At 35.5% G+C, this 14,912-nt stretch overlaps 1 protein-coding gene and 1 long non-coding RNA gene across 3 annotated transcripts in view; both read right to left on the bottom strand.

The window, feature by feature from the left end:
• The window catches only part of nrg3a (neuregulin 3a), a 365,695-nt gene that overhangs the window by 319,889 nt on the left and 30,894 nt on the right, over positions 1–14,912 (bottom strand). The window lies entirely within an intron of this gene.
• On the bottom strand, positions 1,366–9,485 carry LOC310725554. The gene is made up of 4 exons (XR_014533417.1): positions 5,498–9,485; positions 4,231–5,450; positions 1,847–4,166; positions 1,366–1,681 (listed from the first exon to the last, which is right to left on the bottom strand). It is a non-coding gene; the product is annotated as an uncharacterized lncRNA (long non-coding RNA).

The following is a 14,912-nucleotide window of genomic DNA, read 5'->3' as shown; positions in this document are numbered from 1 at the left end:
ATAATAAATAATATCAATATTAATAATAATTAATAATAATAATAATAATAATAATAGCAGTAAAATTATATATATATATATATATATATATATATATATATATATATATATATATATATATATATATATATTTAGTTTATTTTGATTGGGGTATGCATTACTGTTTTCAAAGTCATTAAATACTGTTAATAATTTTATTAAATGATTTAATTTTACTTGTTTAAAATCAAAAATAAATGCCTGTACTCTGTGTACGTACAACATTTTTATCATTTACATAAAAAAGACAATTATTTTATTTTATTAATTCTAACAAATGTAAACTTACGGTGCAAATACATCAATTACAATCATGAAAGCCAGTCTGTAAAAAATATATATTATAATAATAATAATAATAATAATAATAATAATAATAATAATAATAAAAAAGGTGCTATGTGGTTAATTGTTTGTGGACACCTGGCCATAAGATGCTTTATATGAGATTCAAATATCTTCATAAATCTGGCTTTGTGCACAAGGGCATTGTCATGATGATTGGAAAAGTTGTGTCCCAATACTTTTGACATGGTAGGAGCTACAATAAACAATTGTAACAATGAGAAAAGGGTGAGAAAACAGGAAATGGGAAGCAGGATGCTGTGATATGCACTTTCATATCAGGGTTCAGTAATTGAATGTAATCAGCATGCATTAAAGCTTGTGTTCTTTATTCTGTACACCGCATGAAAAAAAGAACAGAGCGCTCCAGACAGACGAGTCACGCCATTGTTCTGATGTCTGAAGGACAAAGCGTGAAGACGGTAAACAAGTTAAGCAGCACTTTTTGAATATTTCAATTTTTAGCCTCTTCCTGTATCTTGAGGTTATGAAAAACATCCAATGGATTTGTCAGAAGCTCATACAACAATTTGGAAGGAAAAATAGCCATAAAACGAAAACAGCTACAATATTCCGAAAAAAAAAAACACATGGGAAATGTGAACAAAAACAATGAGAGAAAAAAAAAGAAACGTGAATATGAAAAGACAAAGTTAGAAAAAGACAGGGAAAAGTCCAGAGCAATAACACACAATAACTGAGTTTAAAGGGGTCAGTAAGAAAAGAAGTGCAGAGAAGAGTAGAAAAGAAGAACAGAGCAGAGACAAGAAGATAGGAGACGAGACGAGACGAATAGAACAGAAAATTTAAAGAAACTAGAAGAGAAGAACAGAAAATAAAATAAAAGAACAGAACCAGAAATTGAGTAGAGAAGAGAAGAGACGAGACAAGATGAGACGAGACAAGGGAGTTGCCCCTGCTGATGTAGAGCTGTGTCATTTCTCAGATGAAGAGGAGGAGAAATGTGATCTGTTTGTCAGTTTGGGAGTGATAGAGTGGAAAAGAGTGAGTGTGAGTGAGTGAAAGAGAGAGAGAGAGAGAGAGAAAGAGAGACAGAGAGAGAGAGAGATGGAAGGCAGAGTTGCGACCTTGAGAAGCCCAGCAGGGTGGAGGAGTAAAAGCATCACAAGTGATCTGTATAATCAATTAAGGGTTTCTCATGTCTGTAATGCTGCATACAACCTAGCTTTTCTCTCTCTCTCTCTCTCTCTCTCTCTCTCTCTCTCTCTCTCTTCCCCCCTTACATTTTATTGCCAATTAATTATAATTAATAAAAATACCCTTATTTTCACATTAACTTTCTTTCGGCTTCTCCCATTAGGGGTCGCCACAGCAGATCCGCGCATGTTTGATTTGTCACATGTTTTTACACTGGATGCCCTTCCTAACGCAACCCTCCCCATTTATCCGGGCTTGGGACCGGCATACCGGGATGAAACCTGGCCCGCAGCCTTATTTGCACATTAAACATTTCAAATATTGAATTTAATCATTAAAAAGTGCACCAATTAAATCCATTCTCCCTTTTCAAGATCAAAACTACAAGTCAAAACCACAGTACAATAAACAAAAGACTGGAAATCTGACTATAAGATTGCTATGAGCTTTTTTCAACATTCTATTCTACACATTTCTGACCACATTTACTGCCATTATAACCTCCATTCTTCAAAATGTTATACTAGATTTTGGAGTGCGCTTGTGGAGATTTTTGAACATTCAATCAGCTACAATGGTGTTAATACAGTCAGGTACTGATGTAGGTGAGGTAAGGAGGCCTGGGTTGCAGTCAGCATTCACATTCATCGGAAAAGGTGTTCAATAGGGTTGGAGCTCCAAAGCAGAAGATCTTCCTGACTCCATTTTTGTGCTAACAGTTTGGGGAAGGAGCGAAAATGGCTGTCCCAAACAGTGTAACTAAAGTTAGCTTTGCAAACAACATACCTCTCTCTGCTAACCATTGTCAAGATGTAAATGAGGCTATAAAGAATCAGCAGTAATATAAAAAAATATATTATTATTATATCCATCATGGTGTCGGATAATTTTGACTTCTAGAAACCGCAGATTGTGCCAGAGATCACGCTGCCGTCTGCTAATCGAAGCGAATCCACCCACAGGCGAATGAAAGCTAGCAAACTCCAGCTAAGCTAAGTCTCCTGCCGTCCGTGTCATTTTAGATCCGCGCCTCTCTCGCTCATTACCACTCTCTTAGCGTTCTCCTTCGACGCTTCTCGCAGTCACTCAGTGTTCCTCTGTGTGTCTCAGCGGAAGGACAGCAGGAAACGCAGAGGGAGCCCTCGTCACATACTGTCACGGGCCTCGCATTACTTTATGCTAAAACACTCAGTGTCCAGGAGCCAAGCGAGCAGCCATGTCTTTAAACGCATGTTCCAGACTTTGTAGGGTGAAAGCAGGATCTGGCAGCCCTTAGAGCGACAGATTCAGGCTACAGGCAGATTGTTGCAGGGTCGAAGCTCATGTGATCAAGCCGTGTGTTTTTTTGTCAGAACCGTCACTGACTGCCGACGCTTCCCAGAAAAAAAGGACTAACAGGGTGATCGCATGTGTGTGTATAGAAGCCGATATTGTTGGTGTTTTACAATTTCTACGCTGATTAATATTTCAGTTCAAAGTCTAAATTATACAAGGATCATATATTTACTATTATGTTTACACCATATTAAGCGATCAGGTTGGTAATGTATCTCGATTTTTATCTAAAATATACATATAATAAAATATTTGGAAAAAAGAGATCAAAGATATAGCCTTACGAGAACACCAAATCATATTGTCAAAATTTCTGGGAGTGTAGAACCTTTATTTTAATAGCAAAACCAATCTAATCCAATCTAATCTAACACGTCATCAAATCATGGTTTGAAAGAGCTGAAGTAACAATCAAAACTCGCATGGCTGCACCAAATCATATGGTCAAGATGTCATTAAGAATTAAACTTTAGTGTTTAAATCCTGAATCTGATCCAATCTAATCTAACATTTGAGAACAGCAAATCATGGAGTTGAATCCATAGATTATCAAAACTCTAAAGTAATTAGATTTAATCTAATCTCATAATCAAACCCACATGGGCACACCAAATCATAAGGACAACATGTCATGGAGTATTGATATATTTTTTTTTTTAAATACCGAATCCAATCTAATTTAACAATTCAGGTCAAGGTGCCATACATTAGACTATCAAATCATAGTTTGAAAGATCTAATCTATTAATCAAAACCTGCATTGACATCAAAATTACAAGGTCAGGATATCAAAGAATGTTTTTTTGACATACTGAATCTGATCCAATCCAATCTAATTGATCAATTGTGCACACCAAATCATAGAGTTCAGTTGCCATAGATTGTGGCAAATATCTAATCTAACTGGTCAGTAGTAATCTGACTGGTCAGTAGTAGGTGTGGGTTAATTCTCCAATGTACAGTATAAACCTTCTGAGCTTTATACCTGAGCTACCACCTCTTATTTGTCTCCATTTCAATTTTGTGTAGTGATGCGTTTGGTTCACAGCGTTTACAGAATGTTCTGGTTTTCGTCCCGGTTTCGTGTTTGGTTACATATTAATGTGTAGGATGTTTCCTGATCACATGACCCACGCTCGTCTTATGGTTTTGGATTACAATTCGGAATACCTGTTTATTTAATAAAACATCCTCATACACCTACATGGCACCTACTAGTTCTTAAAAACAATTTGCAGGTGTTGAGTGCAATATTCTTGGAAGTAGTCTTCAGGCTCAGTGCTTCAGGACTAAGTTTCCAATTTCCCAGTCACTGTAGTCACACACAAGTTTTACTGTATTTATTACAACAACTTGTTTCCTGGATGTTGGATGACATTAAACTTAAAGAGATGAGGATAAAAAAAAAAAAAAGTTTCAATGTTGCTGAGGTAACTCCATTTCATCACTTGAATGGTTTATTTCTTGTGTGTACCAGTACCAAAAAAAGTAACTCCACACACTATATTCATGCCTGACTGACTGCTCAGTGTTTTATTATTCATGCCCCTCTACAGCCAACGCAAATTTGATCAAAAATATAATAACAGGTCTAAATCCAGATGCTTTTCCCTGTTCAACATTGGCCTGTAACCATGACAACAATCAAGAATAACACGTTCGACTAGACAGGTCTATATTTACACTTCGGGAACACAATTAAACTAATAATTTGTAGCGTTCTCATGTCACATCGAAATTATGGTAATTACGTGATGACGCCTCGGAGATTCTACTGTAGATTATTAATTCAATGGAAGATGATGATGGAGATGGATGAGGCTTGTACAGTGTGTGAATGGAGACAAACTTTAAAAAGGAAGCAGTGTTTATTCACACTGCTTTTATTTATATATATATATATATATATATATATATATATATATATAAATAATGTCTGAAATCCTGAAATGGGGGAAGAAGAAAAGGAAACAGTTTATTCCCTCCACCCCTTGTAATCATTTACCCTCCGGAAATTTTCCTCACACCTCTTGGTGTATTTCATACATCAGCTCGCGGTCACATTCACCATCCTCTGCCACGGCTCATCTCGGTTTTCCAGCCAAACGATCGATACGTTTTCTTTTTTTCCATGTGAAACATTAATATACTGCAGTATCCATTTTCAGTAGCCCACTTGCATTTCCACTTGCTTACCAGAGATCCGATTTGCGCAGGAATACGAATTACAAAAAATATCAGTCAATACACATTTGAGGTTTGGACTAGAGGTCAGAGAAGAATGGCCAGACTGGTTCAGGCTAACTGGAGGCATATGCTAATAAAATTATTTCCGCTTCTCAGAACTCATTTGTTATTTACATTATTTCCAGCTTTAGCTGTGGAAAATTTACACAAGGACTTAAAGGCTACCAAATTGTTCCAGTTCAGAGATGGAAAGTAACGAAGTACAAATACTTTGTAGATAGATTTTTCTGGTATCAGTACTTTATTTATTTTAACTTTTAACTTTCCTTTATTACATTTTTTACAGAAATATCTTTACTTTCTACTTCTTACTTTTTCAAATAGTGCTCAAGCAATTTAACTATTCATTTAATGGGCATAAGAGTTAATCCACAATTCCATGTGGGATTCCTCAAGGTTCTATGTTTTCCTCCAGCTTCATTAAAATCATGAGGGTAGCAAGATTAGTGAATTGCTAACTTGTACGAAAGTGGGAATGTGCAAGCATACTGTATTTCAACTGCATGATCAGTACCCTTAGAACATCCTCTGGCTAGTAGCACCACCCTGACCAGGACAAAACTAAAGATGAAAAAAAAAAAAAAAATCAAAATTTTTTATCTTTAAACAATTTTAATGACTAAAACTTGAAACACTTCTTAATTCATAAGTAGGCCCAGTGTTTAGCAGTCACCACCTCCTGCACACACACATATCCCCCCCCCAATCATTTGACATTTCACTTCTGTAATGCTGTAAATGTTATTCATCTCCTCACGTCCTCACACTTTCCCAATGTATGTGCGATCCTGACACCCAAAGCTCCTAAAATAGTTTTGTGAGTGTGTATGTGCAAATATGATGAGCCTCGTGAGAACTAATATGCTATTAGTGTATGAGGCCTACTTTCTTTACAAGCTAAACAAGTCGGCTGTGCTTTAAATGATAAAACAATATACTAAGTTCCCAATGTATCACCAAGTGCCTAATTTAGAGGGAAGGCTAAGATGCAGAACATCCTAAAGCCAGATTAGACTGTTAGACAGAAAAAAAAAGCTAGGCCAGTTCTGTAACCAAAGCCTTTTGGACAGATGCTTAATGTATAGCAGAAATATAGAGGGGAGGGGGACATATATGGAGAGGAAAAGGATAGGCTTATGATCCAAAGTAGAGACCTGCATGGGATGGCATTCTTCTGTCCCGCTCCCGTCATTTTTGCAGCTCCCGTTCGCAAAAGTCCGCGGGTAAAATGTATGAGTAGTTTTATTTTAGATGCACTGACTTTCTTCTTCCTACTCTGCTTTTTAGTTTCACTTGCTTCCCTTTTGAATATGAAAATTAACACATGTTTCGTTTGATTCGAGTTTGACCTTTTGTGTAAATTATATACATGGACTTAAACAAGAAACTTTTCAAAACATAGAACATGAAACGATATCTCAAAGAAAATAGGCCAAGGTTTCGTTGTGTTGTATGTTGCTTTCTTTAATAATGAAGTAATATTTGTAGTATGTAATATTTTGCCTTGGTGTGCTCCAGTAGTCTACTTTGCATCAACCATGCGAGAGTTCACTTCCGACCTTGTGCCTGCAAAACATTTTATTTTATATTGTTGCTTTTGTGCAGTAGATACATAAGTTTAATTGTTGGTAGTAATTTATTTATTTATTTATTTTATTTATTTTTTTTTTTTCTCTTGCGGGAGTCCCACGAGTGATTTTATTCTCCCGCAAACCAGACACACGAGTATTTCAGTATTTTAGTTTTAGAATGAGTTCTAAAGTGTATAAAGTTGAACTTTCTGTCAGAATTGGTCAAATGCTGCAAAACCCGGATAAGATTGAGCTTCACCAAGAGGCCTACTTAATAAAGACATACACCAATCAAACATAACATTATGACCTTATATTATTATGCTATACTATGTACCTTATTATAACATTATCTCTTCACCTGTTAGTGGTGCTATAACGGACAAGCGTAAGATTTTAAACGAGTTTACCAAGGGCCAAATTGTGATGGCTAGACGACTGGTTTAGAGCATCTCCAAAACTGCAGCTTTTGATGGGTGTTCCTGGTCTGCAGGGGTCATAAAAAAACTCCATCAAATGGCCATGCAAGCTGAATACCAAAATGCAACGAACACAAACAGAGGGCTCAGATAAGATCTTTCAACCTCAAGCAAACTTACGGTGAATTACACAGTAAGGTGGCGTAATTAGGAAGAAAATGGGTGGAAAATTAAACAGTGCGTGTGGTTCAGCCTCGAGGCCATTCACTCCACAATTGATTTTATCTATCTGCATACTCAGGCTTCAGATACAGAGCATTCGGTGTCAAAACCCTAACACTCACTCTTTGATTACCTAATTACCTGTCTATGTTCATGGAAATATGTTGCTGCAAAGGGTCATTGCTAACTCAATTAAAAATAAATAATAATAAAAAAAGAACTGGTATAAAATAAAATCCTGGGACTGCTCTCATGAACGGTTAATAAGGTGAGGAAATTGTTTAAGAAGCATAACAGCGTAGTACATTTTAACTGAATAATTTAAGAAAGCGCCTTTAGAATTCAGGGTTCAACAACAGGAGTGTTATTGATCTGCGTGAGATAAATGCTTTGCACAAAATAACTAAGATCTAATAAGAATTTTTTATGGGATTTAAAAAAAAAAAAAAAAAGAAATAAAGCTGTCCTTAGTTTTTGTTAACCTAACTATGATTTGCGTTGGAATTAAAATAGCTTTGATCAGAATTTTTACTAACGTGTCAAAATATTTTTAGGTGCTAAATATCCTATGGTTCATTACACAACAAGGCAGAAATTTGCTGATGGCATCAGTATAATCCGATGTTTAACACGATTTGAAAAAACATTATCCAACACCAATTAACTGTCAGCATTTTCGTTGTTCACATTCGTGTTTGTATGCGGAAAATTAAGCAGTCAAATGTTATGTAACCTTCAAACTTGGTTTTTGTGACTTCATATTTATTTAATAACTTTTTGGATTTTACTATTGCTTGTCTCGATTTTCTGGGTTCCACCCCCTCGTATTTAATAAATAAATAAAAATTGCTACTACACTAATACATTTTCTGAATGTCACCAAATTTAGCACACATCATCTTCACCATCGACACTCACAAGTTAACAGAAAATAAGAATACTCAAAAATGTAGCCTGTAATACATCAATGAATCAGACGGCCAAACAACCGAACAGGAAGTAAGATTGCACCGAATCAGAACTTGGTAGGCATGTTCAGGGTCAGTTCATTTTTTTGGTTAAAGAGCAACAATAACATTTTAACATCAAACTGCCTTTATTGCTACTCCTTAATTGTTTTTTTTTTAAGTTTTTCAGCAGATTTGGTTCATCCTGGCAGCCTGCTGTACATTGGATCATTTAGACATTTCCTCATATAATCAGAGACTTCCTCCACTGTCTGTAGACAAAATAGACATCACAATAAAACGTTATTACTCTGCTTTCCTGTCACTATTTAGGCAACAGATGTAGAGTCTGGATGCTTTGCTCCTGAAAATCCTGAACGCAGATTAAATATTAATTGGGTTTTTTTTTGCCAACAAATTGCTATGAAACTAATTTTTTTTTCCCGACAGATAAAAATAATAACGTCACCAAATTGTAGAAAGTGTATGGAGAGGGAAAGGAAGGGCTTATGATCCGAAGCATAAATCATGAGTTTTACATAGTTGAGGCAGTGTAATGTATGGGCAGGAATGACTGCCAATGAAACTGGGAAAATGGTGTTTATTGATAATAAAAGTAGCAGAATGAGTTCTCGTGTACAGAGTCATGATTCCAGCTCAGAATTTGTCAAACGATGCCAAACTAAAATAGGAGTTCGACACTGAACTATGAGGCCTACTTATTGGAGATATACATAATTGTTTTAGCCGACAATCTGCTGTGATACAAAAAAAATATATCACAACACTACCTCTGCTTTATTATACAGTTCTGCCACTGATTACTTTGTGTATATTTAATTATTTTTAAAATGTCTTTTCCCACCATTTGGTAGTTTTATTATTAAGTTCTCTCTCTTTCAGTGGGGAAAAACATTCTTAAGGAATTAAAGGAATTAATGATCAGAGCTTAATTATTGGTATCTTTTAGCATTAAATGAATTTGTTTTTCAATTAAAAAGAACTTGCTCCGGCTAAAGGATTCTTGTTAAAAATGAACAGATTGGGTGAGATAATAAGAATAATCTACTTTCTGTGAATTTTCCATTCGAATTCTATTTACTTGAAAGGTCAATATTCCATCTGCCATTTATTAAAAACTAAAATAAATAGGGCGATGCTTTAATGACACCCACGAACAGGGCTAAGAGAATTAATATACCTGCAGTGACAAGACCAGCGATGTTAAATAGAGAAATGAATCAGCGCTGTAAAAGTGGCAAATGTACATGTAAAACCATAGCAATGAAAAAGTCAATAGTGGGATGCAAAGTGGATGCATAATTTTTTTCATTGCATTTATAAACACCTAACATTTAGCAAAATATAGTTTTCATAAATCGAAGTAAGCATTGTTCTTATTTGTCATTTGTTGTAAAAGCATTGTGTTATAAAATGTTGATAAAGCTATATAGCTCTAAAGGGTGTGTAACTCTATAACACATTTAACATGATACTTGAGTATTGTGTACTAAAGAGAAAATATTTTAATTATCATTGCTATAGGAATAAATATCCAAAGGTTTCGAGACGAGCTCTGTTTACAAGAAATTACTTTATTTATCCATGTTTACACACCATCACCTCCCAGTGTTCCTCCAAACATCTCTTACTTATAAAAGTTGGTGCTCCCTGTGACTGTGCATGCAACCTTGTTCTGCCATCTGTTGGCCTGTTACAAATCTAGTCTCGAATACCATCTCGTACATCGATAACATTTATTTTTTGCAATATTTGTCTGTCCTTTCTCAAAAATATTTATGTTTGGATTTATCAAAAGATGCAAATAGCCTGATCTTTATCATATAATCGATAGATAGATAGATAGATAGATAGATAGATAGATAGATAGATAGATAGATAGATAGATAGATAGATAGATAGATAGATAGATAGATAGATAGATAGATAGATGTTTAATATAGTATAGCATATTATATATTATACTATACTACTATTCTATACTAAATTTTTTATACCATACAATAAGTGATTTTTAATTCCTTTTCCTTTTTTTTTTTTTTTTTTTTACAGGATAATTTCAATGCACCATTTACAATTGACCAATATGAGGTAACTGGTCAGAGGTTTGAATGCTGTTGCAAAGCAGTGTACACATAAGTCCATTTGAAAGTGTCTATGCTAGTATGCTAAAGGCTAATTTAAGAATGCTAATACTACAATTGCAGCAAACTAAACAGTTTTTTCATTGCAAAAGCCCAGTTCAGGTAGCAGCATTTCCACTAGCTAGTGTACCAGTGTATGGCTAGTGTAACAAAGCTAGACATGGCAAATCTGATTTCAGTCATGACTTTTGAGTAAACCGCAGAGTCTCAGTTATGCAAATAGCAACGCTAACGAAATTAAATAATCTATTCAGGAAAAACAATTCTGTTTATCATAAAATCATTGTTTATATGTCTCCTACTAAAGACCCAATGTTTGGGAGCAAACCTGCGCTTCCTGCGTATTCACATAGTCCATAATCTACATTTATATATACACAACAGGAATATAATTATATTATATAATTCTTCAGGCTAAGCGGGAGAAAATGAATGAATGCATTCTTCAGGCTATTATTAAGACAGTGCTCTCTTTAAAACCTAGAGAGATTAGTGGTTCACTATGTTATTATGACAGGAATCAGGGCAAACTGATCACCTCCTGCACAGTCGTGCCCTCTCTCACTTTCATTACATGGAGGTAATTAAACGACAAGGTCCACCTCATGATGTAGTGTCAGATATACAGATGTAAAGTCACTCTAGAAAAAATGCTTGGTACTTTCTTCATTTTTCTTTCCACTGTAGAATCTTTTATTCCTTCATTACTGTAGCCCCACCTACTAATTCTACTTGTTTTCCATAGTCATGTTTTGCAGTGTCTGAAGAATCATGAATAAAGCTAAAGATCCAAACGATTCCTAGCCATTCTAAAAGGACTCCAGAAAAAAACATCCTGACCCTATTCATCACTTCTACTTTGCCTTTTTACTGCTGTCCTGGCTTCTTGAGTGTTTCATCACATCAGTGAGAAATCTCAGCAGCCAAAGCATCTAAAACGATAAAATTTTATTTTGCTGCATTGGAAGATTAGCAAAGCAAGCAAGTGTCCTAGTTATGATCCATGCCCTGTTCTACTTAACAAGTAAATAAAAAATATTTGCAGGCAGCAGGAAACATTTAAGCATGAAGTGAAGTGTTGCTTCAACAATTTGCTAAAAAATTCATTTTAAAAGGATGTAGCTTTATACACTGATAATACTTTTAAGTAGCCTACACCATGTTCCTTGTCATAGTGCGATGGTAATAAAGTCACAGCCCAATGCCCCTAACATAATCAAGGGTCCCTCTTAACCTTCTGCATCCATCAAACAACAAGCGTCGGCATTTATCAGATCTTTAATGTCTGAGCAAAATGAAATGAGACTAGCCAAATGGCAGTGCAACAAATTACATGAGGAGAAATTGGCTGGAAACATCTGGGCTCATTGAAGCATTAGCAGGGTGTATGTCCTTCAAGTGCAAGATCTTTAGATTTCTTTGGCTTGGACTAGACATTCAAAGGAAGTTTCACCTGTTTAAATATTTGCCCTAAAAAGGCCATAGAGCAAAGCATATAAACTATGTTTTCATGAACTTTAGTTAGCAATACTAGGCGTATTCAAACCTTTTTTTTCTGTACTTGCGAAATCTTTTTGAAGAAGCTATGGCCCTGGAGGTAAAAAGACAATTTGAAAATACTCCAAACTCGTTTTTGGTTTTTGATTAACTTGGTGCCATGACCTCACGCTATGGTGCTGTGACCCGGGTTGCCTTGTAAGCAGTTAATATAAGGAACCCAAATGCAGAATATATAGTACATCTGAATATTTGTGTGTATGGTTAGAAAAACTCAAAAATTATTCGTTCAAACAGAGAAACTGGAGGCAAGTTCCCTTCTGTGTGCATTTCTACCCTTGTCTGGAAGGTATAAAAAAAAAGGCTTGCAAGTCTAGCAGAGATTTTATATTTACAGCGCCCTACTTTCTTTCGGAAACACCATCCAGACATCCCCTGCAGAGCCTTTGCTTAATTTTAAAGATCTCCATTGTCTCGGGGCCTTGAGAACGACCTGAATAGTGACGTTTTTCTTTAGGTTGTTTTTCCCAGAACCTAGGTTTGGAATTAGGGCGGTGCACGAGGCTCTGTTGTTTATTTATTTATTTTTTTATGCATGTTGTAAATGGCATGATTAATTACACCTAAAGCTCATGAGATCGGAGACCGGATTAGTCACCTTTCGGTGCCGGGGCATCCAAATTGATGGAGTATGCAGTAATTTGCAATGCGCCCATGCATGACGTAGACGCTGCTGAAGATTTGCCATGCGTCACGTTTTCATGCTTTTTTTCCCATCAAACATAGAAAAAAAATAACATTGCTGGCGGATCTCAGCCAGAAGTGCAGATGACCGTGTTGCTCCCAAGTAATTATCCCCCCCCCTCTAAAAAAAAAAAAGGTAGTTACTGTCAGTATGGCTTGTAATTACAACAAGAAGGGAATAAAAGCAGTAGTACTGCAGTGCCTCCCTAGGAACCATTATTTTAATAGCTGCCTTCGAGAGGGATCCCTGAATCAAAGCAAAAGAGTCGACAGACAAGGTGAAAATCTAGACATAAAAAGGATCTTTTTTCTGACTATGTTGTTAACTCTTGGGCTTATCCAAGGATATTCTTATTCTGGGTCAGGATTGGGTGCTTACAGGAAGTCATAGAATGTTATAAATAAATAAGAAATAAAAAAAAAAAAAGCCTTTTCCTTTTATATGAATCAATTGTGACAAATAAGGTAACAGGATATTCTCAATGATTTGGGAATGCAGTACATGAGCCTTGATGATGGAATATTCCAGGACAATGTGAATTAAACAATAAATTGTTGATTTAAGGTCTGCAAAAGTGATGAACGTGCTCAAATAAGCGCAATAGTTTCCTTTTAGTGCATTACCATTATTGATTATTGCAATATGTTTTTGGTTCGGACTTTTTATTTGTCCAGACTCAACAGATTCCAGATAACCTAGTACATGTCCAACAAAGCACCTAACACACAAAGCATGCATTTGACTTGTTTCCTAACTTTTATTTACTTATTTATTTTTGACTGAATGGTGCAGAAATTTACTCCAAGTCTTCAAATTAAAGTTTTTAATTAGTTTCTACTTTTCTTCTGTGGAATCTTACATAATGGGTGCATCACTGACAAGAACATTTATTTACATATATTTATTTCTTTGTCTTATTTTGCAGGTCATCAACTTGAAACTGAAAAATTCAAAAATTCAATAAAATTCATATTTTTTCCATCATACAGTACATTATTGTCATGTGACTAATGATAACCATACATGTTAAAGAAAAAAAAAATACTGAACATGTGTGTACTTTTAAAACTCTAACACTTTGCTATACAAGACATTCTTTTCCTTTTTTTTTTCCGAAATTACATTTCTTCTAGATGCTTTTGTTCTGAACAATAAACAGTTCCTGAGTTATGAGCCCGAGAAATACGAGTTCCTGCAAACTGCCTTGACAGTGTTTTAATTGGTAATCTATGATCCTCATAAAATAGAAAAGAAGAACTTGCATACACATCAATGACTGTACACATCCTTTAGAATACCAGTTTTGCATTTCAATGGAGGCTCTACAGAAGTCAAAGACTGTCCATAGTTTCTGGTTAACTCTTGAAAAGAATCAGGGTCACTGTATTTACTGTACTAATAGTACGATGGCATGTTTTGGAAATGTTCTCGAATCATTTATTCCCTTGCTGCCAGTCTCAGTGAAGGATTATGTGGAATCACGTTCTTTAAACCATCTGGCATTACAATCTCCCTGCCATTACAATACTTGATCTCATTGTGCGGCAGAGCATCAGATTGCACAGCACAGAGCAGGCAGTAAACTGCATTGTAAATATCGATGGCTACTTTGAATGTATCTGTGCCTTTGAAACACAATGCATATAAGTACTCAAACGTTACCTTGTGCTGATGTTTTAGAACATTCGAATGATTCGATGATAGTTCTGATGGTAGTAAAATAGCTTTGGATTCCTGCATTTCGTGCAAAAACAAACAGTAAGAGCATGATGCAAAAGAGTGCAATTCTGCATTGGATGTAGTAAGTCACATATACTGTGGAGGTATACAATTAAGTACAGTGAAGTAACGAGTCAATAATGCAATAGGTCTCTTAAAATGAATTATATAAGCTTCATTCTCTAATCCTGCCACTTTTCTAACATTTTCCTTTGAGATATATCTATTCGATTGATTTGATTTTGCATTTACACTCTGCCTTTAACCAGAGCAATAGGTACAGAAGGAAATTCAGCCTTCACTCTTGAACCAAGCTGCCTAATACTATGACAAGATCCACGGTGACATCATAATGCACTGCAGTTTCACAGCAAAAATGACAAAAAAACTAAAACCCACACCAGTTTATTGCATCGGACTTGCCAAATGTATGATATTACTTGAGCCGAAAGGGTGTGATTATAGTATAAGGCAAATCCGAGCATCCATAAGACATAAATCTC

This window comes from Silurus aristotelis (assembly GCF_946808225.1).
Source record: "Silurus aristotelis genome assembly, chromosome: 4".
Taxonomy (NCBI): Eukaryota; Metazoa; Chordata; class Actinopteri; order Siluriformes; family Siluridae; genus Silurus; species Silurus aristotelis.
Note: the sequence above shows the minus strand (reverse complement) of the source record. Positions and strands in the feature narration are given on the sequence as shown.